The following is a 24,426-nucleotide window of genomic DNA, read 5'->3' on the forward strand; positions in this document are numbered from 1 at the left end:
ATGTGGCAAACACTAAGCTCCACATTGGGGAAAAAAATTCCTTCCCGACTCCATACGACAATCAGACTAGTTCCCTGGATCAACGCCCTATCAAGGAATCTAGTATATATAACCTGTAATATTATACTTTTCAAGAAAGGCATCCATGCCCTTCTTAAATTTTAACAGTGAATCACTCATTACAACATCCTGCGGCAGAGAGTTCCATAGTCTCACTGCTCTTACAGTAAAGAATCCCCGTCTTGATTATGTTTAAACCTTCTTTCCTCCAGACGTAGAAGATGCCCCCTTATCCCCGTCTCAGGCCTCAGAGTGAAAAGATCAGTAGAAAGGTCTTTGTACTGTCCCCTCATATACTTGTACATAGTAATAAGATCACCCCTAAGCCTTCGTTTTTCCACAGTAAATAACCCCAAGTGTAATAACCTGTCTTGGTATTGCAGACCCCACAGTCCTCTAATAACCTTGGTCGCTCTTCTCTGCACCCGCTCTAGTTCAGCTATGTCTTTCTTATACACCAGAGACCAGAACTGTACACAGTATTCTAAGTGTGGTCGCACTAATGACTTGTATAGAGGTAAAATTATGTTCTCCTCATGAGCATCTATACCTCTTTTAATGCATCCCATTATTTTATTTGCCTTTGCAGCAGCTGCCTGACACTGGCCACTAAACGTGAGCTTGTCGTCCACCAATACACCCAGGTCTTTTTCAGTGACAGTTTTGCCCAGTGTTTTACAATTAAGCATATAATTATACATTTTATTTCTTCTGCCCAAGTGCATTACCTTACATTTATCCCCATTAAAGCTCATTTGCCATTTATCAGCCCAAGCTTCTAGTTTACATAGATCCTCCTGTAATATAAAATTGTCCTCCTCTGTATTGATTACCCTGCAGAGTTTAGTGTCATCTGCAAATATTGAAATATTACTCTGTATGCCCCCTACAAGGTTATTAATAAATATGTTAAAAAGAAAGTTCCTACAATGCCCTGCACATGAGGTAAGCGACATAGCGAATCAAAAGAACTATACTACATTTCTAATTAGAGGTATTTGCTAATGTTATTATTATTACACCTACTGCATATTGGGATAGGATCTTGGAGATGGGAATACCCCTTCAAATTAATACTTTGCTGTACAACCTTTTGGGTCAATCACTGCTTACAAATGATTTCTGTAACTCTCAATGAGACTTCTGCACTTGTCCTCAGGTATTTTGGCCCACTCCTCTAGAGCAAACTGCTCCAGCTGTCTCAGCTTTGAATGATGCCTTCTCCAGACTTCATGTTTCGGCTCGTTCCATAGTTATTTAATAAGGCTCGTAGAAGGACACATTGATTTTTTTTACATTTTTTTATGTTGAACCACAATTCAAAACCAATATCTGATTTTTCTTAATCGATATTCAGTTAATTTAAACTGAAAATTACTTTTGTCAGTTTCAAGGTATTTCAGTGACCATTGTGGGTTTTTCCTACTTTAACAGAAGGGTACTAAAAATTGTATCCATGTGTGTTAAACTCGGCGTACCCGCAAGAGAAATTGACATTCAAAAACGCTCCACAGGTTACCACAGTGGGCATGAGATTTCTATAAATCCCTTTCACTTTGCTGAAACTGTAGGATGATGCATTTTTCTTGCAGCAAAAATACACAGCATAAAAACTCACCAAAAATTCATCATGTAAACTCCTTTATTTGAGGCTCACGAACACATTGATAATTACAAGAAGAACTCTGCACATAGGCTGCTCCTGCCTAGAAGAACATTCCTTCCTCCCTGTTGTGGTGGATTCTTATGCACTTATTATAATGCTGCCCGCTAAATTTATCTGTCCTAGCCACCCACGCTCAAGGGCCTAGTGATAAATACTGCCCTGCAAATATGAATTAATAAATGTAACTAAACTGATATTATATTAAAAAGCATATCTAGCAAATAAAGATCCAGTTAAATGTTACACCTAATTACACCTTCTAATCTTGTTAACAGGCTATAAAATGTTCATATAAGCCCTATACTTGGGAGAACGGTAATTAAACACTGACGTTTCCAGGCAGCTCAACCACTGTAAAATTAGTGCAGATCTTGTGGGATCTGTCAGCATGGCACCATATGAAAAAAAGTCAGATGAACCCTACAGTAACAGAAATGAATACTTAGACATATGAAATACAGAAAATACATCCAATGCTTGCTAGAAGTTGTAAGAGGGGAATACTATGAAGCTGATTGTTAGTTAAAGGGGTTGTCGAGAACTGTGATATTAATGACCTATCCTTAGTGCAGGCTGTTATATATCATATAGGTGGGGGTCCCACAAAAAGCACCCCTACCCAATTACCATCAGTCCAGTGGCGCACAAATGTATATTTCTCCTGTATCTCCATCAACGGAGAAATTAAAAAGAGAATGTTAGCACATTTCGCATGACTAAACCTTTAACAAAGTGCCAACATACCTATGGTTTCAGTTAAAGCATTAGCATAGCTGAAAAAATAAAGTATCCGTTAGGTGTGGCCAGGTCACAGAAGTGTCCCTGCTTTTCTTCAGTATTCCTTCCCCAAACCTTCTTTCAACTTGACTGACTGTTCTAGTGTTCTTTATATCATTATACAGGGTGATTTGTTTGAAAAATACTTGACCAACTGCGAAGTAGATGGAAGTCCTGATAATGGAATAAAACAAGACATCTTAAAAGAAAAAGTCCACTATGACCAAGATAGTAGTGAATCCTTATGCCTCAGAAAGAAAATACAACCTATAAAGTAGTGAATCCTTGAAATTCAGAAAGCAACAAAGTCCAAAACAATCTCACCCCAGGACTCGTGTGGTATTGGAAGAGGCTGAGAAGGACTGAGAGGCACCAGACGTGAGGGTTTCAACTACGTACAAAGATGTTATGAAATCTTTGAAATCTTGTTTCCATTTGGACCACCAGAAGAAACAAGAAAGGGGTTGAGCAGTTAATTTAATTCCTATGTGACCGGAGAAAAGAAAGAATAGGTCAAAAAAAGATTTTGAGGAAGAGTGCTTTTGAGACTAAAGAACATCCTTTAGGTGGAGAATTGGAAAAAGATAGAGTAGGAAAGCTGCATTCAGGTTGAATTACTTATGAAGGATCATCTTCAAAGTAATCACATGGATCAAAGGACTTGGATATGGTACTAGCCCTGTGGGTGTCCTTCGCCAGACAGCAAGTGAGGATAAAGTCAAATAGTAAGAGAGAACATACAGCTATGCAGGGATTCAATCTATGGGCTTACTGAAGATATTTTAGATTTTTATTGTCAGTATAAAAGGTTATCAGAGATTTGGCTCCTTTAAATAGACATTGCAATCACTGTAGAGCTATTTTTTTACGGAGAGCTCACATTCACCAATAAAATAATTACATTCTTGGAGAAGAATCCACAGGAATGATTTCTTGATCCAGTGGAATTTTGTGACCAAAAGTAGATTCATCCAATTTGAGGGAAAATGACATCAAGATCGTCCATTAAAGGAAAATGGTGTTTGTTTAGGGGGCATATTACTATCCATATATTACCAATGCTTCTCACCTTCAGAGATTGATATGATATTATTTATGGTGTTCAATGTATGTAACTCATTTTTTTCTAGCCGCACTGAAGATATCTTTATCACATGTTATTTATTTTGCATATTACCTCCAGGTTGCTTTCTCTGCATCACATAGTAAACACTGCTTTTTATGTATGTTTTTATGATATATTATGAACCAATAAAGTATTTATAGTTTTTGATATAATTAACACTAAGGGTCTGATTTTTCCTTTTTTTTCAGAACTATGACATGAAGATGGTGTAGCACTAGAGAAGTGGAAAAGCAAGATTTAAGTTCCTGGAAGGCTTGCATAGCAGAATCTGACTACCTCCATTTTGTGCCCTTTTGAATTAAGATTAAAAGAGGCGCAACCACTTGAGAATAGTTTTTAAGGAACTGGAGATAATAGTTTCCAAACTTGAGGGATCTTTGGAGGGCATTAAGACCATCAAGTTGTGGCCATTCCAAAATAACAGATACTTTCTCTAGATCCAAATGCAGATCTCCAGATGAGATGATATAGCCAAGGAATGCTCAAAGAGATCTTTTTCCAACTTTAAATAAAGAAGGGTTTTTTGTTTTTTTTTAAGTCTCTTCAGAACACAGCAGACATGAATAAGGTGAAAGTCTTGAGCTCTGAAGAAGATTAAGATGTCCTCCAGAAAGCCAGAAAGACTAGAACATACTGGTACATGACATCCCAAAAGACATGCCAAAAGATCGTATTCATTAATTTTTGAATCACACAATCCGAAAGGCACGAGAAGATATTCCTAGTGACCATAATGGTGTTGAAGGCTGTCTTCCATTTGTCGGCCTCCTTAATACAGATTAAGTTATATGCTTTACATACAGTGAGGAAAATAAGTGTTTCATACACTGTCAATTTTGCAAGTTTGCAAGAAGAGTGGGCCAAAATCCTTGCTGCAGTGTGTAGAAACTTGGTCAAGAACTACAGGAAACGTCTGACTTCTTTAATTGCAAACAAAGGTTTCTGTACCAAATATTAAGTTCTGTTTTTCTATTGTATCAAATACAATAAAATGTAAATTAAGTACGTAAAAATCATACAACGTGATTTTCTGGATTTTTTTTAAGATTCTGTCTCTCACAGTTGAAGTGTACCTACGATAAAAGTTACAAAACTCCCCATTCTTTGTGGGTGGAGAAACTTTCAAAATCAGCAGTGTATAAAATACTTATCTTCTCCATTGTAGGTCTAATTTGGTTATGATGGCAACACTTTTAATCTTCTTAAAAAGTTCTTAGACGAGGAGTAATGGACAAGAGTCTACCAACGTGATTTTATTCAGACCCGTTTTTCGTTTTTACGAAGAAGAAATTTGCACTGCCCACAAATATAGATTTGCAGAGGAACCCTCTTTGCAGACTCTAATGTATTGTAAGAGGACATCACCTCACAAAGAGATAAAGGATAAGCTCTCCCACTGAGAAGTTCTGTTCCTGAAAATGGAAAATTGTGAAGTCGAATGTTTGAAGGGGAGGCACTGTCTTAGCCTTTTATTTAAAAAAGACATATGCAAAGTCCTGAGAAGCAGCAAGCAAACTGGAGACAACAGAGGTAGAGCAGAATTTCAGATAATGTGGTTTAAGTCGAGCTGTAAGGGTATTTTGAAAACAAGATCATCGCCACCGGGCGATCTGGCCAGAAAACCAATCAATGATCGGAGCATGTAGGCTTTTCCACAGATAGCGGCTAAACTAAAATATAAACGTCCTCAACATGTTATGCTCCAATCTGATGAGTCACCTTCCCAGTTTGGAGGCCACCAGGAATTGAGGAGCCATTTTTGGAAATTAGCTTCAGAGGCGTCCGCAAAGAAACAATACGGATTTTCAGGCTTTTGATTAGAGAGAGATCAATAAAATTCTCTGCAGCTCTAGAATCAATGAAAGCTTGCCCCATGAACACAAAGGAATTGAGAAAAGTAGACATACCCTCCTTAACATTGAAATTGCAACACGAAAATGAAAAAGTTGTGGAATTATGGAAATCACAGGATCAACTATTAATAACCGCATTGATAGCATGGAACGGAGTGTAAGTGTGTGTATTTCAGGTACGTGGCATTCATACTGGATTCTAAATAAATTGACGTGTTTAAAATTTTGTTTCCATTTTTTCATCATTTGTATTTAATTAACATGTCAATTGATCCTGAGATTTCCAGAATTTCAGAACTTTTTCTTCTTGGTATTGCAACTTCAATATTGAGGAGTGTAAGTGCAAGTAGTTTCTCTTTAGTAAAGGATGTAGTTAATCCCAAGGCGATCTCTCCTCCTGTCAGCATGATTTTGTAATGCAAAGTAAAGACATGGCTATAATGGCGCTGTAATACTGATTAAATTGATATTTTGGGTGAAGAAATCTGCTTTATTGTTCTTCGTTGATCACCTTTCTAAGTTTTCTGCTAATTAGATTTCTGGAATTTCTGGACCTTCTCACCCCTGTCTGTGATCCTCACTGTCTGTTTGACTCTCGTCTGTGAATTACCTGCCTCCTCTATTTGAAATCTTAGCAGTGACCTGTCTTATACAGGCCAGAGGCAGGCAAAGGGGCTGGGTTATCACAGATAGAGAGGAGAAGACCTAATTAATAGAAAACTTCAAATGCTGATTACAGAAGAACAAAGTGGATTTCTTCACCAAATGTTTCAATGTAATCAGTATTACAGTGCCATTACAACCATGTCTGTACTTTACATTACAAAATCGTGCAGACAGGTTCTCTTTAAAACATAAGCCCACTCAATAGTGAGGGAAATTAGATCATCAAAGAAGATGGCAAGTCCTTACCAGCAAAGTCATCATTGATTCCACTGGATAGGTGGGCAAAAAAGATAGCTAGGAGAGCTTCATTGTTCCAGGCCAATTCAGTAGATATGATGTGGAACTGGATATCAAAATGTCCCACACAGTTAGCCCCTTGTCTTGGATGTTTCTTCTTGTAAGAAAAGTCTTCTATCTTCAGACCCTACCCCATAGACCGGACATATTAAGAATACAGGACATTGATGTCACATGCAGTACAGAATGATTACTAGTCAGAAATTCCCCAAGCCCCTTTAATGTGGCTGTAAGCCTCTTGGCATCCTCCTGGACCGCTTTCCACCTTATCCTTTCATCAATTTTTGAGGGACATCCAGTTCTAGATAGTGTCACTGTCACTATTGTGCCAAACTTAAGCCACTTCTTAATGACAGTCTTAATAGTGATCTGTGGCACCCCTGAGGGTTCAGTCGCCACAGAGGTACTGCACCTCACCCAGAGGTGTGGTGTCTCCTTCTCTCAGGTAAGGAGGGAGTGCTGCCCGGAACCCCAAACCTGCATCCAACACTACACTGCTCCAGGTCGGCTGGAAGGGCAAGATGCACTGTGTTCTGCTGAGCCCTGTCCCTGGCTGGAGTGGGGGGAACCAAAGAGAGGGGGAACCAGTAGTGGGTGTGGGTGGAGGATGTAGAGTAGGGGAGCATCATGGTAGGAGGTATAAAAAGGGAAGCCATCTTAGGGTGGCAGAACAGTCAGTGAGTAGTAAGGAGGGGAGCAGAGTCTCTTCAGTAGCTCTGCTCCATAAGTGGGCCTAGTAATAGAGGCCCAGGAGGGGAGCAGAGGAGAAAGGCTCCGTTTTACAGAAGGGATCCCAGGGGGTACAGTGAGTGCAGGATGGCACCCGTACGCCCCGAATCTGCCAGGTGTCAGAGGGATCAGGCCGCAAGAACGGATCGGTCCCTGGTCCAGCCGTGTTACTCCAAGTCTCGGCTGGAAAAACCGGAGGCTTCTGCACTTCCATGGTGCAGTCGCCACAGTCTCACCCTAGTCACCGTGAGGGCCAAGTAGGTCCGGGAACTCCAGGTTGCCTAAAGGGACTTCAGAGCACCCGATCGGGACTGTGTATGGGAAGCGCAGGGCAGGAGGGAGAAGACCCAGCGCGAGAAGTCGGTCTAGTAAGGAACATAAAGAAAGTGGGGTTCCGTCAAGCGCTCCTGATCAATTTGAGAAAGGGCTGAACCCCTTATCTGGTAGACGCAGTGCGACGCGGGAGGCTGACACCCGTACAGTGTTCCTGAGAACCTTGAACAAGAACTGTGAGTAAAACTCGGATGACTGCACTGCACTGCCTCTGTCAGTTATTTCCGATGCGCCATCTCTCCTGCACCACAATTCCCAGCATCACAACCATTTGCACCTACACTGCCCCGGGGGCCCGCTCCGCCTGTGGGGAGCAAGAACATCCCAGCTGCCATCCCATCACCCCCGGAGGTCTTCAGCAGCGCCGGTAACCATTACCGGAAACCACAGGTGGCGTCACAAGACAAACTGTATACTAAAACCCCTTTTTAAACAGAGACCCAAAGTATGGGCCCGGGAGCCGACTGTCGTGACCTCCTAACCAAGGTAAAAGGCCCGGGTACCGAGTCCCCTATATTCCCCCTGGGTGACACAGATCCATGGTATATGTAATCCGCTGGATTTTTTTACCCTTCTCCTGACTGATAAAATTCAACAATGAGATCCCTTTGCTGAGTTGTAAGCTGTTTATGATTCATGGCTTTTGATGTAAAATGCAACTAAAAAATGACAGGAAAATCCTACTACAACAGCTAAACTTTATATGGGGTTAATCAGAATCACTTTACATGATGACAGCTGTGTTATAACTAGGGTTGAGCGAGTATGTTCTGTCCGAGTATGCTCGGGCCGAACTCCGAGTATTTATAGCTGCTCGGTGATAAGGTTAAATCACTCCCGTGTGCATGATTTGCAACTGTTTGACAGCTTTATTACATGTGAGGAATGTGTAAGAAATAGACATTCCTCACATGTAATAAAGCTGTTAAACAGTTACATTTCTGCATCTCCCTGGCAGAAAAAAATGCATGCGGATTGTACATGCGTTTTTCCTGCCAGGGACATGCTGATGTGAAGCGTTCTTCACATGCATTTCCGCATGCGGGTTGACAAGCGCTTTCCAAGCGATTTTAGCATCACTTGGAAAGTGCTTGACAACTCGGTCACACTATATAAATCCATGCAAATGGCATGGATTTATATAGTATGATCCGAGAGAATGTCAAAAAATAAAAAATAAACCTATACTTACCTTCCGATGGCCCCTGCAGTCTTGCTGCGCTCCTGTGCTGGCTGCCGGCAGATCGCGGTGCCCTGCACTGATGGAACTGCCGTCACATGACTGTGACGTCACCGCAGGTCCTTCAGTCCTGCGCGATCTATCGGCAAGCACAGAGAAGGAGTCCGGGGGCAGTCGGAAGGTGAATATAATCTTTATTTTTTATTTTATTCTTTTTTTTACAGCTTTTAATGGTACCTGGGTGTGGAGGAGAGTCTCCTGTCCTCCACACCCGGGTACCATCCGCACATTAGAACGCGCCAATTACGCAAGTACAGATGCAGTCTTGCGGAATTAGCGCGTTCTAATGCAAGTCAATGGCGGCGAAAACGCAGCACTTCCGCAAAATAATTGGTAGTGCTGCGTTTTTTTCCGCAATGATAATCCGCAGCGGAAAATTCCGCAGCATGTGCATAGCACATGCGGATTATCATTGGGGAATATGGCAGGCCTTCTACCATGCATTTTTTAAGCATTTCTGCAGCGTTTTTGCCACTGCGGAAACGCTTAAAAAACGCATCGTGGGCACACAGCCTGCCTTTAAGTCATGGCATCTCAATGGATAATGGAGTCCTTTCTGTCTTTAGATATAATAGCGCTGTGCCAATTTTAGCTTTTTTGTAATGGGACTATGGCAAAATATGATGCATCATCCTCTATATTTGTGTTTCCCTAACGATACTATAGTCCATTACACCTTTATCATGTGGACTAGTCTAAATGCTATCCTACAACAGTATTGTATTAATTTTATCAGTTGGATATATAATACAGTTATATTTCAATAACAGTTCTTTTCCTCTCTATCAATTTCCTTTTTTTCAACTATTTTTTTGTTGCTGTATTGGAGTGTATTAGGCCTGTCAGTATAGTGCCAACAATCTATCCATTGGACCCAGCTTCTATGTCAAATAGCAAACATTAGAAATATGATGGCAGCCATGGGGACCATTGTTAGGATCCCAGGTATCATGACAATTCATTGACACTCCTGTGACTGAGTTACAGAGGGGCAAGGGGCAGACAGAGGAAGCCTCCTCACTCTGTTTAACCACTTACAGTGGCATGTAAAAGTTTGGGCACCCCTTGTCAAAATTACTATTATTGTGAACAATTAAGCAAGTTGAAGATGAAATGATCTCTAAAAGGCCTAAAGTTAACCCCTTCACGACCTGTGACGTATAGGTACGACATAGGTCTTGTAACCCCCTTTGATGCAGGCTCCAGCTCTGAGCCCGCATCTTTTACAGCACATGACAGCGGATTAGGTCAGCTTTCATTTGCCCCTAATAGCTGCTGGTGAAATTGCGATCCACCCACAGCTGCTAACATATTAAATTTCATTGTCAATCTCTGACAGTGGCATTTATCATGATGAAGCTCATCACAAATCATGCCCATCGACACTCCTGTCACATGATCGCGGGGTGCCGATGAGTTGGCATGACAACCAGAGGTCCGCAGAAGACCCCCATGCTTGTCATTGCTGATCTGCTATGAACGTCGGCCCATGGCTGAAGCCCTTCTATGTGTAGCACAAGCGATCAGACGATTGCAGCTTCACGTTTCCTAAGGAGACTATTGAAGCAAGTAAAAAGTAGAAAAAAAAATATTTTAAAGATATTAAAAAAAAGTATAAAAAATCAAATCATCCCCCATTTGCCACATTCAAAATAAAACAATAAAAAAATACACAAATTTGATATCACTGCTTTCAGAAATGCCAGATCTATCAAAATATAATAAGAATTAATCCGATCGGTAAACCGCATACCTAGAAAAAAAAATTCAAAATGCCAGCATTACATTTTTTGGTAGCTGCAACATTGCAATAAAATGCAATAGCAGGCGATCAAAACATTGTATCTACCCCAAAATAGTATCAATAAAAACAACAGCTTGGCATGAAAAATATAAGACCTCACCCAGCCCCAGAAAATGGAGACGCTATGGATCTCGGATCATGGCGCCATGTATTTTTCTTTCACCACATAAATAAAAAAAAACTATACATGTTTGATATCTGTGACGCGCCCAGGGGATGGGGATGACTACTCGGCGCCCGGGCCTTGCTGTTAGTTTTGGGGGATGTCGCGGTGGCCGGCTCCCGGGCCCGTACCCTGGGGTCACTCTTAAAAGCAAGGAATGGGGGAAAGGTGTATAGGAAAGGGGGAATTGTTCGTGACGCCACCCGTGGTGTCTGGTGAGGATCACCAGCGCTGCGACAGTCATCTGAGGCCGGTGTTCAGGCAGCTTAGTTGGCGCGGCTCCCCACAGGTGGAGCGGGGCCTCAGGGCAGCGTAGGAAAAGGGATGCAGGATGGAGGGGACCCAGCCGGGTCAGAAGAAGAATAGGCATACTCACAACAGTTCACTTCAGTACCTTTACTGGAGATGTTTCAGGCACGATCCAGGGCACTGTAGGGTGAAGGGTGCATTTCAGGACTCTCCCCAGTGAGTGGGTGTGGGGCCTCCTGTTTCTTGCCTTTTCCTGATAAGTTTATGACCTGCCTGAAGCTAGGCCTAACTTGGTCTCTGTCTTGCACCGGCTGACCTGGTGGTAGGGCCTTCTGTTGGAGATCACACTCCCTGGTCTCTTGGGCTTCCGTGACTCCTGACCCTGGTATAGCGGTCAGCTTTTGGTGTTCCTGGGACATGTAGTTCGCCAGGGGTTCCGGTTGTTTCTGCTGGTCGTAGAGATCCCTGCAGACGCGGACCCGGTGTCCGGTAAATGGTCTCGGGGTGAGCTGGCTAAGCTCCTCTGCCCCCTATGTAGCTCGCTTACTCCACTTGCCTTCGGCCGCGCTTGGGGCCCTCACTAGGCTTCACACTGGCAATAGGCCTTGCTACTCTTCACCGCTCTTATGGCGTTGGCACGCCTTAGGCTCACTAACCTGAGCTTCCTGAGTCTGGGCTGGACTGAGTTTCTCACAGACTTCACTCTCTGTGGACTCCAGACTTAGACTGTGGATTCCAGACTGAACTGCCTAGCTCCACCTTCCCTATTTATATCCCTAACGGGCTCCCTCTGCTGGTCTGAGGTGGAAGGTGGAGGTGTGTGAATGCTATGAGGGCCTCTTGTGGAGGAATCTGTCCATGCACCCCTCTGGTATCTGTGGCACCAATGCGCAGCAGGGCGCCACATCTGCAAACTCATAGTGACATGAAGTATCATAATAGTAGGTCAGTTTTAGCATATAGTGAACATGGTAAAAAAAAAACAGTTGTGGAATTGCACTTTTTTTGCAATTTCACCACACTTAGAATCCAGTACACTATAAATCAATGGTGTCGTTCAAAAGTACAACTTGTCCCGCAAAAGACAAGCCCTCACACTGCCATATTGACAGAAAAGTAAAAAAGTCATGGTTCTGGGAAGAAGGAGAGCAAAAAATGAAAACACAAAAATGAAAAATCCCAAGGATCGTGAAGTGAATTTTTGCCAAAAAATATATATATTTTCTTCTTTTACATTTTAAAAATTACAAAAAGGAAAATGGGCCATTTCATAAGTTTGAGCCCCTTTGGAGATTTGTGCACCTTTGGAGTCTGTGCACCCTTGGAGATAACTTTGACCAAGGTTTCAGACCTTAATTAGTCTGTTAGGGTTATGGCTTGTTCACTTTCATCATTAGGAAAGGCAAAGTGATGCAAATTTCCCAGCTTAAGAAAAACCCATCCTCCTCTAACCTTGTGCCAATAAACAGCAGCCATGGGTTCTTCTAAGCAGCTGCCTAGCACTCTGAAATGAAAATGGTGGAGGCCCACAAAGCAGGTGAAGGCTAAAAGATGGTAAAGCATTTTCAAGTTGCCTTTTCCAAAGTTCGAAATGTATTTAAGAAATGACAGTTAACAGGAATAGTGAAGGTCAAGATAAGGTCTGGAAGACCAAGCAAAATTTCATATGATTGCTAGAGAGGCTCGTATGATTGCTAGAAAGGAAAATCAGAACCCCCGCTTGACTGCAAAAGGCCTTCAGAAAGATTTAGCAGACTCTGGAGTTGTGGTACATTGTTCTACTGTTCAGAGACACCTGAAAAATGTATAAATGTAAGAAAAAACTGGCTTCCAGGAAAAAATTTCCAAAAATTTTTTTTTTTTGTGAGAACCAGGTGAGCTGAATTTATTTTATTTTTTACCTGAAAAATGTGGCCTTCGTGGAAGAGTCATCAGAAGAAAGTCTCTCCTGCATCCTCATCATAAATCTCAACGTCAGAAGTTTGCAAAGGAACATCTAAACAAGCCTGATGCATTTTGAAAACAAGTACTGTGGACTGATGAGGTTAAAATAGAAATCTTTGGCCACAATGATCAAAGATATTTGTGGAGAAAAAAGGGTACAGAATTTCAGGAAAAGAACATTTCGCCAACCATTAAGCATGCGATTAATCATGCTTTGGGGTTGTGTTGCAGCCAATGGCCCGGGGAACATTTAAAGGGTAGAGGGAAGAGTGGATTCCATGAAATTTCAACAAATTCTTGATGCAAACATAACACTACCTGAAAAAAGCTGAAATTGAAAAGAGAATGGCTTCTACAAAGGGATAATGATCCTAAACGATCATCAAAATCCACAATAGACTACCTCAAAAGGCACAAGCTAAAGGTCCCCGAATCTGAACATCATTGAAAATCTGTGGTTTGACCTGAAAATAGCAGTGCATGCAAGACAACCAAGGAATCTCACAGAACTGGAAGAATTTTCCAAGGAAGAATGGATGAAAATCCCTCAAACAAGAAATGAAAGACTCTTGTCTGGCTACAAAAAGTACTTACAAGCTGTGATACGTTCAAAAGGGGGTGCTACTAGGCACTAACCATGCAGGGTGCCCAAATGTTTGCATTGACCCATTTTCCTTTTTCGAATTTTTAAAATGTAAAATATTAAAATTTGTTATATTTTTTGCCTAAAATACAAAGAAAATACAGTACAGACCAAAAGTTTGGACACACGTTCTCATTTAAAGATTTTTCTGTATTTTCAAGACTATGAAAATTGTACATTCACACTGAAGACATCAAAACTATGAATTAACACATGTGGAATTATATACTTAACAAAAAAGTGTGAAACAACTGAAAATATGTCTTATATTCTAGGTTCTTCAAAGTAGCCACCTTTTGCTTTGATGACTGCTTTGCACACTCTTGATGAGCTTCAATAGGTAGTCACCGGAAATGGTCTTCCAACAATCTTGAAGGAGTTCCCAGAGATGCTTAGCACTTGTTGGCCCTTTTGCCTTCACTCTGCGGTCCAGCTCACCCCAAACCATCTCGATTGGGTTCAGGTCTGGTGACTGTGGAGGCCAGGTCATCTGACGTAGCACCCCATCACTCTCCTTCTTGGTCAAATAGCCCTTACACAGCCTGGAGGTGTGTTTGGGGTCATTGTCCTGTTGAAAAATAAATGATGGTCCAACTAAACGCAAACCGAATGGAATAGCATGCCGCTGCAAGATGCTGTGGTAGCCATGCTGGTTCAGTATGCCTTAAATTTTGAATAATTCCCCAGCAGTGTCACCAGCAAAGCACTCCCACACCATCACACCTCCTCCTCCATGCTTCACAGTGGGAATTAGGCATGTAGAGTCCATCCGTTCACCTTTTTCTGCATCACACAAAGACACGGTGGTTGGAACCATAGATCTCAAATTTGGACTCATCAGACCAAAGCACAGATTTCAACTGGTCTAATGTCCATTCCTTGTGTTCTTTAGCCCAAACAAGTCTCTTCTGCTTGTTGCCTGTCCTTAGCAGTGGTTTCCTAGCAGCTATTTTACCATGAAGGCCAGCTGCACAAAGTCTCCTCATAACAGTTGTTGAAGAGATGTGTCTGCTGCTAGAACTCTGTGTGGCATTGACCTGGTCTCTAATCTGAATTGCTGTTAACCTGCGATTTCTGAGGCTGTTGACTCGGATAAACTTATCCTCAGAAGCAGAGGTGACTCTTGGTCTTCCTTTCCTGGGGCGGTCCTCATGTGAGCCAGTTTCTTTGTAGCGCTTGATGGTTTTTGCAACAGCACTTGGGGACACTTTCAAAGTTTTCCCAATTTTTCACACTGACTGACCTTCATTTCTTAAAGTAATGATGGCCACTCGTTTTTCTTTACTTAGCTGCTTTTTTCTTGCCATAATACAAATTCTAACAGTCTATTCAGTAGGACTATCAGCTGTGTATCCACCAGACTTCTGCACAACACAACTGATGGTCCCAACCCCATTTATAAGGCAAGAAATCCCACTTATTAAACCTGACAGGGCACACCTGTGAAGTGAAAACCATTTCCGGTGACTACCTCTTGAAGCTCATCAAGAGAATGCCAAGAGTGTGCAAAGCAGTCATTAAAGCAAAAGGTGGCTACTTTGAAGAACCTAGAATATAAGACATATTTTCAGTTGTTTCACACTTTTTTGTTAAGTATATAATTCCACATGTGTTAATTCATAGTTTTGATGCCTTCAGTGTGAATGTACAATTTTCATAGTCATGAAAATACAGAAAAATCTTTAAATGAGAAGGTGTGTCCAAACTTTTGGTCTGTACTGTATGTCATCTTTAACTTTAGGCCTTTTAGAGATCATTTCATCTTTGACTTGCTTAACTGTTCACAAGAACAGTTATTTTGACCAGGGGTGCCCAAACGTTTACATGCCACAGTAGATGCCACAATTACTATTGATGGCGGCTAATAAAGGGCTAAACTGTGGCAATTTGTTATCTCAGCATGATCCTGGCTGACTGCATAGATATAGAGGTAGTACAGTCATCATGAAGTATACATCCATCTTGGAGAACTTAATACAATGCTATTGTCAAATTTTTAATGGTGGGTTTACAAGTGGCATCTTTTTTTTTTTGCAGAATATCAGTTTCATTCATCTGAATGGGGTTTCTTTGGTGGCAAGCTCATAGATGTTTTATAGAAGTAACATTCAAATGAATGGAATAATCACATGTTTCTGCAACAAAATGACCTGTGTGGTTCTGCTCTAATATTTGCTACCTGATACTTATAGCACAAAACCTATTAGAAACTTTATAACCATATATCCATACTGCTTTTCAAATCACTAGAGACACCAAAAAATAAAAGTATTATAAATATATATTATATTCAATCAGTACCTATGGTACCCAGGTGTAAAGGAGAGGAGAGTCTCATCCACACCCAGGTACCATAGAAACTGTAAAAAAAAGAATAAAATAAAATTAAAGATTATATTCACCTTCCGACGGCCCCCGGTCTCCTTCCCTGTGCTTGCGGGCAGGACTGAAGGACCTGCGCTGATGTCACAGTCATGTGACTGCAGGTCTTTCAGTGCAGTGTCCCGCGATCAGCTGGCAGCCAGGAAGGAGCGCAGCAACACATGCCGGGCCATCGGAAGGTAAGTATAGGTTTATTTTTTTATTTTTAACCATTCTAAAGGTCACACTATATAAATCCATGCTGTTTGCATGGATTTATATAGTGTGACCTAGTTGTCAAGCACTTTCCAAGTGATGCTAAAATCGCTTTGAAAGCGCTTGTTAATCCGCATGCGGAAACACATGTGAATCCGCATGTATTTCGAAGGAAAAACGGATGTACAATCCGCATGTTTTTTTTCTGCTAGGGAGATGCAGAAATTTTCTGCTTCATTTCTGCATCGTGGGCACATTTTTAGTTAGATGTTCTCCAAAATTACACAATTTTCAAAAATCTCTTGTCAAGAGGCTTGAGGATTAGTTACCATGGCCTAAAATGTTTTAATTAGACAACCCTTTTAGATGAAAGCCCACATTACATCTTTTGAAATATCCACCAGTGTTTCATTATTCCTTTTGACATTAAGGGTATGTGCGCACGTTCAGGGTTTGATTGCAAAAATTTCTGCATCTATTGGCTGCAAAAAACGCTGAGGCAAAAACTCACATTTTGCCGCGATTTTGGTGCATTTTGTATGTGTTTTTGTACAACAATGAATGCTTTTTGGAGCTAAGTAAAGATATTTGAATAAAGAATCATGGGACATCACTTTAACCCTTGGATTACCATCGAACCTGGGGTGAGTATATTGGTTAATTTAAATGATTAAAGAATGTGTCCTTTGTATTTCAAATAAAGTGTTTTACTCTCAGTGTGTGTTTATTTAACAGTTTATTTACAGGTTTAGTAATGAGGGTGTCTAGTTGACACCTCTTCATCACTAAACAAAGGGCTTCGTGTCAGTGATACCTACTCCCATAAACCCTAATCCCATTAGCCCTAATTCCCATTCATGTAATTTCTGGGGCAGTTGAGAGCTGCTATTTTTAGCCTAGGAAGCGAACATTAGGTCAACATGTTCCCTTGCTATTAATAACAGCTCAAAGCTTTTTGGTTTGCTGCTACGTCTGCACGAACAGCAACTGGCAGCGGTTTGGACGCAGCATATTTTTCTGCGTCGAAAATGCTGTGTTCTAATACTGCACTAGTTTTGTCAGTACATTTCAATAGGTCAAAATATGCAGCGAAGACTAGCATCTCCACTACAGAAATTGACATGCTGCGGGTGAGTTTAGGTAAGTGCCCATGATCAGGAAATGTAACGGGTTTAAAGCTGCGTATTTATGCAGCGTCAAACCCACAGCGGCCAGATGTTACAGCATAGTGGATAGGATTTCTAGAAATGCCATGTCCACTATGTGTGCATCTGAGGCTGCGGATCATCCGTGGACACTGACATGCGGTGTGTCTTTCAGGATGGCAGTATGTGAAATTCACTTGCGGAGTCGCTAGTCTCCACAACAGAAATTTGACCACCAGAATGTGGTAAATGCGGTAAATCCACATGGTTCAGTGAACACATGTGGATTTACCTGCATTCAATAGAACACAGTGTTTTGGACGCAGCAAAAATATGCTGCTGCCAATGCACTGAGACGTCCGGATCGTGGGCACATAGCCTAAAATTAAAAAAAATGGCGTGGGCTCCTGTGTCATTTTCATAACCAGCAGAGGGAAAGCCAACCACTGAAGGCTGATATTACTAGCCGTGGAAGGGGCCATTAGCCAAGAATGTTCCTTGGCTATTAATAACAGCCCATAGCTGTTTGCTTAGCCTTTACTGGCTAGATTACAGGGGGACCCCAGAAAAAATCTAACCAGCAAAGGCTAGGCAGACAGCTGTGAGCTGATATTAATAGCCAAGGAAGAGGTCATGGATCCTGGCCCTCTCCAAGGCTAATAATATCAGCTCTCAGTCGCCCCAGAACTGGAGCATCCATAGGATGCGCCAAATCTGGCGCTTAATCTCCACTCTTCCTACTTGTCCTGGTGCGATGGCAAGTGAGGTAATAGGGTTGGGGTTCAAGTCAGCCTTGTATTGGCAGCAGACATGAAGCCCAGGTTAGTAATGGAGGGCGTCTATAAGACGCCCCCATTACTAACTCCGTAGTAAAAAAAATTTAAATAAAGAAAAGGCCAGAATAAAGTCTTTTATTTTAAATAAAATTCCACATGGTTTTAATCATTTATTTAAAAATAAAAAACACCATTATACTCACCTAACGCCCATTCCTCTGAAGCCATTGTCACCTGTAAAGAAAAAACAAAAAAACATATCCCTCACCTATCCGCCGTGATGACATAATCTGGTGTCCCACGAAGATGTAGGTCACTTCTACAGCAGTCACACCATCAATCACTGGTGTGACTGTTGTAGAGGACAGCACTGTATACAGTGAAAAGAGTGTAATTACTCCTGTCAGTGTATAGCGCTGAACTGCTGGGACTGAAGTCACTGGAGTTCAATCAGCTGATGATCAGCTTACTGCATCAGTGTTGCATGAGAAAATTCTCACGCAGCACTGGTTCCGTAAGTGAGGTCACCGGAGCTCTCAGATGATCATCAGCTAATTGAACTCCAGTGACCTCAGTCCCAGCAGTTCAGCGCTATACACTGACAGGAGTAATTACACTCTTTTCATTGTATACAGTGCTGTCCTCTACAACAGTCACACCAGTGATTGATGGTGTGACTGCTGTAGAAGTGACCCACAGCTCAGCGCTATACAGTACTGGGAGCGATCACGCTGCTGTCAGTATATAGAGTGCTGCTGGGCGATTGGATCGCCGCGGGACACTCGTGATGACGGCAGTAGGCGAGTATGAAGTGTTTTATATTTTAATATCAATTTATTTTAACTTTTTTTTTACACTGCGAACAAACACCGGCTGAGGAGACTACTTCTCCCCTCAGCCGCGCCTGCTCCCGCTATTATGAATGGAAGCAGCCGTAGGATGATGGGAGGGGAAGTCTCCTGCAGGCAATTTTTTGTGCGTTTTTGACTCATTGACTTGAATTGAGTCAGTCAAATTCGCAGCAAATCCTCAAATATATTTATACCTGTGTTTTTGCGGCGGATTTGACTGACTCAGTTGAAGTCAATGGGTGAAAAACGCTGCAAAAATGCACAAAGAATTGACATTCTGCAGATTTAAATGCAATGACAATCCTGACAGGAACACAACACTTCAGGATTGTCATTGCATTAGCTGGCACACGGATTACCTAACATTTTTGGCCCATTTCCGCGAGGGAAAAAAACACGTGAAAATACACCAAAAACGAAGTGTGCACACAGCCTAACAGTACTAGTGTTATTTGTACAAGAGACACATTTTAACTTATTGGATTCAGTTCTAATTCAAGGAACCTTATATACCTTTGACACAGGCATGATGGTGCATCATTAGATACATTATAAATAAAAAGTATTATTTTTTCATTATTTTGCTGGCCCTAAACTGCCACACCACTCCTTGCCTGCCCTATCCTAACTTTCTACCATACTACTCGTGCCACAGCCACTGAACAGCCATGGCAAAAACACAAATTTACTGACTGTCCACCATGTTTCATAGTGCTAGACAGTACTACTGATGCCGGGAAATGTACTCTTTTGAAACAGCTCTATAAAATTCCATTGGGTCTAACTTTGAAAATGCTTAGTGACAAGTAGCCACTTTGAAAACAGTACTCCTCATTTTTGAATATCTTGATAAAAAGTTTTGTAATTGACTAATCATTTTGAGATTATCAAACTCCAAAAAACTGTACACCTGTTTTGTTTCCTTAATTGAAAGTATAGTTTTTGGATGGCATCTGAAAAGCTATTGCTTTATCATTTAGCAAAGTGCTAAGCTTTTGATACTCCCCAAGCAAGGATAATTTTTGCCGAGGTACTGACAACCACTGTAAAAGTTATGATAATCTACAAAATGATGTAGCGAAGCCCGTACAGCTACAGAAAAATATATTAGCCTGCTCTGCTTCAGCAGTGTGAGAAATGGTGTAAGGTAAATTATTTGCCTATATGCTGCAGTTTAGGGCCAGCAACAGCAGCCCTGGCAGCAGCAGTACTACACTGTAGATGGCATGTTGAACAGGGAGTAGATGCCTAAGTTTGTGTGGTCCATTGGCACCGCCAGCAGCAGATTGGTGTAGAATATGGTTAACATACAGGCAGTCAGGCAGATAGACTGATGTCTGATTTAATCATTGGCATCAGTCATTGGTACGTAAAAGTACTGTACTGATCCATGATTGAATCAATCTGACAAATGATAGGTTTTTTTATGCTTATGGCACATGACCTGGTCCACTTTGGTGTGACAAATCCATCGGACATGCTGAATACCCTCTCTAACATGACACTGGAGGCTGTACAAGAAGAGCTAGCTGTGATCCCCGGCTGTCCTGTCTGTATACTCTTTTGCTTCCTCCCCTGTCCAGGAGATGTGGTATGATCAGACCATGTTCCTGTACGGTCAGACACGGCCATTACACAGTACACAGCAGGGACACATTTATAAGATTATCTCAGCACAGGAACATTTTATTTAAATACATCTAATTGTGGGAATTTTTCTTATTACAACATCTATTGATTAAAATGAACTTTCGTTCTTGGGACAACCTCTTTAATAGCTATCAGTGTGAAGAAGGAATAAAGAAAATAAATAGCTCCAGTCCAGACCCATCTAAGGCTAATCATCAGTGAGCCAACATAAAAAGAGTTGATACTATATAATAATAGGATAGAGCCTCACATAACAAGAGAGGAAACAATGTAATAAGGTGCTGTACATAACTATAGAGGATTCTACGTAATAAGGGACAATGCTATACATAATGGGAGTAGAAACAGGAGCCCCAAGCCTTCAGCGTCTGCTCCAATCAGTAGGTTTGATTGTATTTCACTTTCTTCTCTTGGCTATCATTTTTATAGTTGTTAAGGCATACTGATACTAAAATGTTATTGATTTTCCAAGCAAAGAAACAGACAATACAGTAGGTATACTGACAACATTCTCCTGACAGCATGTGGTACGCATGCAATAAGGATTCAGAAGTCTACAGTACAATCACATAAAGTGAGTGCAGACTTACATCAGAAGACGGGTCAACCTCTTTAATCATGTTTTTTTCAGGAAATGCTGCTTATTTTGGAAATTACCTAAAAAGGTTTCCATTTCCATTTGTAACTCACATTTTATACTTGGCTTTTATTGTACTAGTGCAACTTCCATGAAACTGTATTGTATAGTTTACACATTTTTTATTTCACACAGTAATTTAATTAAAATAAGCTGTATTTAACTAACTTACCAATAGGTGGCACTGTTGCATATGAAATATATTGTCTATTTATAATACTATTTTAAGCACCAAGAAATCAGTATTTTAGCCTTTAGATTTGCATTTCCATGAGGTTGAATTATTTAATGTCTCCCAAAAATGTAATTATTAGTGATGAGCGAGCGCTAAAATGCTCGGGTACTCGTTGTTTGGGTCGAGCAAATTGGAATACTTGGGTGCTCGACCCGAGCAACGAGCCCAATGTAAGTCTATGGGAAACTCGAGCATTTTTCAGGTGGCTCCCCCGGCGGTCTGCAGAGGGCCTAAAAATTGCCTAAATCGATGGGAACAGTGCTCAAATGACATGGGAACAGCAGGGGGAAGACCCCTGGAAGCATTTCTGACTCCCAGTTCACTGCTGTCAGCAACGTTGTCAGAGGTATTACGCCACTTTTACGGACTCACAATAAAACATACGAAAACGAAACCAAAATGGATTTTCCTGGGAAATATGTTAAGGAACATCCTTTCCATGACATGTACAATCTACAAAAGACAAAAAATATATCTCATACCCTACCATCATTATATATAAATGTAAAGCAAAGTTGCATATGAAATATAGGGTACTTAGTGAACTATTTTTGATCAAAAAAAGTATACAAGCCGTCCCACCAGCGACAAGGTGACCCTAAATTGGGACGGTCCTGCACTGTCTATATTAAAAACCTTACTGTATATCAAAGTTGAAGTAATGCATATAAAAGGGTAGACAAATAGAACCGGGTCCCAATATTAGATGACCTAAGCCCGTGGTAAGCTACATATATACTAACCAGCTCAACAAGGGGCATGCCACACCCCTAATTTGCACAGAATGCAAACAAGACAAAAAACCAAGCAATGTGAACTGACCTCAGCAGCTGCTTGCATTTGAAATATGGCCTTTTAAGCTCGTGGAGGCGGAAGCTTTCCACAACCTCATGCCGGCGGCGGCCAGGTGTCCATACTCGTTCCCCAGCTGCCACTATTTCTCCCGGTATCATCTCCACCTTCCACAAGCACGGGTCCCACAACATTACCCATGCCCTCCCCAGTGCACTTACTGGGAAGGACCGCCTAACCACAAACACGTGAACAGGTGAATGTGGCCAGGGATGGTACGGAGCCAGTCCACAACTTTTTTTGTTGAGAGTTGCATTTATCTCGGTGAAAGTACTGGCATAGAGGGAAACTGTATCTTCTCCGGCTGTCATTTCTCAGTCACTAGGTTCCGCCCATTGTCACACACGACTATGCCTGGCAGTATGTTCAACTGTGCGAGCCACAGATCAGGCTGCTGTGTTACAGCTTTCAACAACTCAGCAGTGCTGGGCGGTTTGTGAATTAAGCATTAAGCATGTTATCTTCAGCACAGCCTGTTGCCGCTTGGCCAAGGCAGTGCTGCAGTGCTGTCAGCTTGTGACTGATGTGGTCATTTCGGAGATGGAGGAGGAGGTGCAAGAGCTGAACAATGTGATTACATTGAGGTTAAATTGGTGACGCTGTTTTTTATACTAAAGAAAGATCCTATTGTTTTGTTTTTTTTACGTTATTTTTTAAGACAAATGCATTCACTGGGAAATGTCATTTTAACATTTTACAACCTTATCTGGCAATGTGGTGTGTGACACATATCATCAGACACATCCTGTTTTATTTATGATGGAGAGACTCTGAAAGTCATAAAGCCTATTTTTATAGGGACATCAGACGGCCCTTACTATTCTTAAAAAGCCAGCCGTCGGCCCTCGCTATTGTTAGAGAGCCATCAGGCAGCTATGCTTTGTTGTTCCCATTATTAACAAGTGGGTCTCCTATACTGTTATTGCATATCCAGTGACTGCAAGGGCTGCCAAAAATTTGGACGCAAACCAATACCCCTTTGAAGAGACATAGAGGAGGGTCTCAGTAAAAAAAATGTTCCCATTATAAAGGAGCGGGTCTCGTATAGTGGTAATGACCATGCTGTGATTGCAAGGGCTGACCAAAATTTGTGAAAAACCCCACTAAGAATTTAAAGACACATAGAGCAGGGCCACAGTAACAAGGTACGACATGTTCCCATTAGAAAGGAGAGGGTCTTCTATACAGTTATAGGGTATGCAGTGAGTCCAACGGCTGACCAATTTTAGGAAAAACCCCAGTAAGAATTTAAAGCCACATAGAGCAGGGCCACAGTAACGACAAATTACCATTAGAAAGGAGAGCGTCTGCTATACAGTTATAGGGTATGCAGTGAGTCCAAAGGCTGACCAATTTTAGGAAAAACCCCACTAAGAATTTAAAGACACATAGAGCAGGGCCACAGTAACAAGGTATGACATGTTCCCATTAGAAAGGAGAGGGTCTGCTATACAGTTATAGGGTATGCAGTGAGTCCAACGGCTTACCAATTTTAGAAAAAAACCCACTAAGATGTTAAAGACACAAAGAGCGGGGCCACAGTAACAAGGTACAACATGTTCCCATTAGAAACGAGAGGGTCTGCTATACAGTTATAGGGTATGCAGTGAGTCCAATGGCTGACCAATTTTAGGAAAAACCCCACTAAGAATTTAAAGACACATAGAGCAGGGCCACATTAACGACAAATTCCCATTAGAAAGGAGAGAGTCTCCCATAGTGTTGGCCTATGCAGTGAATGCAAGGGCTGCCAAAAATTTGGAGGCACTTCAATGCCCCTTGGAAGAGACGTGGAGGAGGGCCTCATAAAAAAATGTTCCCATTAGAAAGGAGCTGGCCTCCTATACTTGTAATGCCCATGCACTAAGTGTATGGGCTGACAAACATTTACCCCTGGGAGGTATACATGAACATACTGTATAAAAAAAAAATTTTACGGGCATCATAAACACCCTTTAAAAAAAATATGTGGGTGTTGCATCACGGACCACAGTCACCCTGGTAATATGGTGGTGGAGGAAGAGGAGAAGAAGGAGGACAAGAGCAAATAGCCAAAATCAGGAAGCGTATACCCATGCGTGGGTGAGAAAAGGTGCATGGGAATACACCTTCCAAGAAAAGACCCTGGATTTGAGTTTATGTTATGCTGCTAT

The sequence above is a fragment of the Phyllobates terribilis genome, unplaced genomic scaffold (assembly GCF_046119375.1).
Source record: "Phyllobates terribilis strain yellow unplaced genomic scaffold, ASM4611937v1 Scaffold_1__5_contigs__length_1240528914, whole genome shotgun sequence".
Lineage (NCBI taxonomy): Eukaryota > Metazoa > Chordata > Amphibia > Anura > Dendrobatidae > Phyllobates > Phyllobates terribilis.